Below are 4,591 nucleotides of genomic sequence, written 5' to 3'. Positions count from 1 at the left end.
TTCAATTCTGAATTCTTCAATCTTGAATTCTGGAATTTTTCAATTCTGAATTCTTCAATCTTGATTTCTGGCATTTTTCAATTCTGAATTCTTCAATCTTGAATTCTGGCATTTTTCAATTCTGAATTCTTCAATCTTGAATTCTGGCATTTTTCAATTCTGAATTCCTCAATCTTGAATTCTTGAAGTCTTCGATCTTGTATTCTTCAATCTTGAATTCTTGAATTTTTCAATCTCGAATCCTTCAATCTTGAATTCTTAAATTATTCAATCTCGAATTCCCGAATCCTAAATCCTTTAATCTTGCAATCTTCTCCCTTCCAAATTCAATTTGCAGCCCTTCCTCCCCCGCTCAGAGCATCCTAATAACTTCGTATCACGAAATGAAGATTTCCGATGTTCGAAGGAAGTCCAGTAAGAAGCATGTTTGATAAACGATAAACAATAACGGAAGGGAGAAATGGAAGTGGACGTGCAGATTACCGGCATTAAGCGGACGGGTTCTTCCTCTGAAAAACAGGAACATTTTAACGAGAAAAATGCGGGTACGAGGTAGCAAGGATCCCAAGAAGACGAACGCGAGCAGGAATATTAACGAGGCGTATACCTGTATCAATCGTGCACGTGTCTCCGATGGAAAGATCTAGGAAACGATCGCTCGTTACGTAAATAATCGAGTCCCTTTAAAATCGAGCAAATAAGTAACAATCCTGTTGAATAAAGAGCATGCTCGAAGCTCGTGAAACTCGAGAAAAAGAGATTTTCTTTAGAAACAAGATAGATAATCGAATACAAAAAAAGAAATAAACATAGAAAAAAGTCATCAGATCGAGATATTCCACCGGTATACGAACTCTCGGAGTTGATCGTAGCCAAGGTACGAGCCAGGACGAAGTTTACCCGGCGTGAAAAAAGATGAATAAACGAGAAATGCGGCGGCGATAAAAGAGACGGGCGGGAAAAATTGTGAACGCGAGCGGTAATTCAGCGCTGAAGATACGCGCCGCTGTGGTTAATTCGCGAAACATGCGTGCGGACAGGTGAAGGGGGTACCGCTGTAACGTAGACGGGGGCCCGGCAGAACGCGCGGGAGGGGGAAGAACAATGATAACCGAGCACGTTTTTATTCCGGTGTTATTGGAAAGTTGGCCAGCGAGCGATAAACGCGGTGGTTCGACCGCCGCGACCCTAAATCACTGTTGTTGATATCTATCCCGATCGTAAATACCGCACTTTTTTAACCCTCGGGACGAATAATTGCGCTTTGGTACGTGTCAACGAATGGTAGAGACGAAAACAAAATTACCTTACGGTTCTTTCATTTCGTGGAATAGTTTGGGGTATTTTTCTTGGGGGAGGAGGGGAGATATACATAAAGGAAGGGAAATACTAGAGCATTTAACGAGGGTGTGTAGGTAACACGATCTTTGACGGGGAAAATCAGCTACTTTCTTTTGTGATTTATTCGATAATACTTCTTTTCGTCGTCGACTGTTTCGTGTACTTGGCGTAATTTTTTTACTTTTTTGACATTTTTTTCACAGGAATCGTTACGATCTCCGATGGGGAAATTCAGTCATCAATTTTCTATTTACAGCTCGATCTATGGTGTCCGTAAACTTACAATCAGGAGCCCGAAGTATATTTAGCTTTCGAGTGAAACCGATCAATTGATACGGGCCTATAAATAGTAATAGTAACAAGTAAATAGTAACGGTAGATAGTAAATTAACTTGGAAAAGCCTATGATAAATCCATCGTGGAATTTTATTTTATTTTATTTATTTAACTATCTTATTTTTATTCGGTACATGATCGATTTGTTGCGTGCACGCAATGATTGGGTGTACATCGATCAGGTGTACATGCTCACACGGTTACTAAATGTGACATCGAATATGACCTTTGAATGCTTTCACGCTGGCGCAATTTACATTGCCAATTAACCCCTTTGTGCTCCCATCTAGATACAGCGAGCATTTTTTGTTAAAGCAATTCAAACGGTTTCGTCGCGAGCGAAATGAAATTTCAAGGAAAGCTCCGTTTCAAACATAACTTCAATTGTTGCGTTACGAGTGGTACATCAGTGTTCGTAGTCTCTGAAAATAACCGAACCCCTTCGAATCTTCGCGGATGAACTCCTGGTGACCCATAGATATTAGTTTGTCTGGAAAGTCCATGCCGATTTTTGGTAGGTGGTACGCGTCTGTTTATATCGGAATGGTTGAAAACATTCAACATGGGTGTATCCCTTAACAGGTGGAAAGGTCGTGAAACAAAATGGTACTTATATAATTCAATAAATATATATGAAGATTCAAATGTGCCTTTGAATTTTTCTCAAAAATTGCCACAAACTTTCTGGACAACCCAATACGACGAAAAAGAAAGCAGGATACCCAAAATCTTCGTATCCACTTTAATTATCCCTGTTAATTATTAGTAGGTCGTAATACCAGGTGCTCTTCGTACAATTTTCCTCGCGAAGGCTCGAAAGTATCGTCGCAAACGCCAAGAGCAGGACCTCTGAGAATCTCCGAATCCTTATCCCTAATCGAGGCCTCGAGAACCAGAGTGGCCTAAGTAACATTTTTTTTTAAGAATCGAAATAATTAAATAAAAATCGTAGCTTTCAATTTCTCTTAATAACTCCGTCCCGTGATTTTGTAGATAGACCGCTTCAGTTCTCGTAGCATTCTGGTTCTCCCATTCGCACCAATGACTCGGTAAAAGTCGTGAGGATTGAAGGATGAAAGGATTGAAAATGAAACTCAGTAAAAAGCTTTTCTCCGTTAGCAGCCCCCGTATTTTTCAGTATCTTATATCTATTCATTTGTCCCTGCCTCTATCCATGCTTCATTGTACGTCGCGAACGTTACATTTCCCCGTTAGCACCCCCCTTGTTTCGAAAATAAAATGATTTTCAATCGTATCAGGTTGTCCGAAAAGTTTCTTTCCCTTTATTAATAACTAATACATGCACGATATTTGATGTTTCATGTTACATTACTGAATCGTGCACGATTCAATTTTGCTCCATTACTGTTACAACATGAATATCTATGAAATTAGATTGTCCGTTTATATAAACACGACCGCATCAAATAATCGAGTGGAACTCGCGAAAGAAGCTTTCGAGACAACCCGATGTAAACACCCGTCAACCGTGCCAGAAACCGATTCTCCAAAGCCCGAGGGCTCGTCCGAGGATCCCCGTCCGTCCTCGCTCGTTCCTACCGATCCTTTCCCATTCGCTGGAACCGACTCGAAAAACCCCCCGAAACTCACCGTCAATGCGGGGTCCCGCGTGTGGCGTTATCCAGCACTGTCAGATCCAGTTCGTCGATCGAGCCTGACAACCTCCCGCTCGCGATCCTTGCGACGTGCCTCCTCCGTCTCACTTCCCGTCCAAGATCCTCGACCCCCCTTTTCGAATGTCACGCTCGCCGTACCCGTGTCTGGCGATCGAAACGCGGAACGAAGACCGAACGAGACCGAACGAGATCGAAACGAACGAACGAACGGCCGGCGGTCGGTTGCGGCACGGACGACGCCCGTGAAACGTCGAATGTTCCCGTCGGCTGGAGGTTTATCCGCGGGGATTATAGCAAGGATATAAACGAGCTTGTCGACGCGTGGACCACCGCCGTGGCGAACTCGTCCGCGATGCGACGGACGCACATTTGGCAGCGTCGTTATCAGTCGCGGTCCGACGATTGGCTGTATCGGAGCCTGCGCCGGGACGCCACGGAGAGAGGGTGGAGATGGCGGCGGTGGAGGTAGGAGGATTGGTTGCTAACCCCCATCCAGGGCTCTGGCTCCTTAGAGGCGGGATCATCCACCAGGGTGGATCTTTCCTCTCTCCCTTTCCGCGTGGCCCTCTCTCTGTCTCCCTCTCTCTTTCTCTCTCTCTCTTTCTCTCTCTCTCCCACCAGTCCTCCACCCCGTCGTCCCTCGGCGTTGCGAATCCTCGTCGCACCTTCTTCCGACCGCCACCCTCTCGGCTCCCCTCTCGCCAGGGTTGGAATCCTCTTTTTCCCGACGTTTCGCGCGCGTTTCTGACTTTCTTCGGCCACCTCCTGAATACTCGGTGTCTCCTTTCGATCCACGGGGCTTGACCTATCGCGCTTCCCTTCGGGATCCTCCACAGCCTCCCCAGGCTTCTCGCTGCTCCCTCCGATCGTTCGTCTTTTTCTCGCTACGAGCTGCAACCCTCTTTTTCTTCGTGTTTCAAGCTCTCTTCTGGATACTCCTGAGGGCCTACCCGGGGTCACCGGACCACCGGGGCTGGTTCATTCTAACGTGATCGAAAATCTACGCGACCGGTTCTAGGATCGAAAGTTTCGAGTTGAAAGTACTCTCGACGATTATTCGTTCAGCTTCTTCTCTCTACTTTCTGCTGCGGGACGGAGCCGACGATGGTGTTTTGTTAGTTTTTTTTTTTTTAGAGTTGATGTCTTTTAGCTTTTGAAACGTTTTACGTTTCGGGTTTGGAAGCACTCGGGCGTCGAAGGATTTTCACACTCGAAAGTGTACGATTCTACTTTATTTCGAATTACAGCATTTTTGAATCGAAGGATCCGAGGTGCGA

The 4,591-nt window shown here is 45.1% G+C and overlaps 1 protein-coding gene across 1 annotated transcript in view; it reads right to left on the bottom strand.

The window, feature by feature from the left end:
- LOC128885234 (transcriptional regulator ERG homolog) overlaps positions 1-4,585 on the bottom strand; it is a 72,365-nt gene extending 67,780 nt beyond the window's left edge. The window contains exon 1 of the mRNA XM_054139171.1: positions 3,289-4,585. The gene's annotated coding sequence lies outside the window, so the exon portion shown is untranslated. The remainder of the gene's footprint in view (positions 1-3,288) is intronic.
- Positions 4,586-4,591: the final 6 nt, after the last annotated feature.

The sequence above is a fragment of the Hylaeus volcanicus genome, chromosome 2 (genome assembly GCF_026283585.1).
Source record: "Hylaeus volcanicus isolate JK05 chromosome 2, UHH_iyHylVolc1.0_haploid, whole genome shotgun sequence".
NCBI classification, from domain to species: domain Eukaryota; kingdom Metazoa; phylum Arthropoda; class Insecta; order Hymenoptera; family Colletidae; genus Hylaeus; species Hylaeus volcanicus.
Note: the sequence above shows the minus strand (reverse complement) of the source record. Positions and strands in the feature narration are given on the sequence as shown.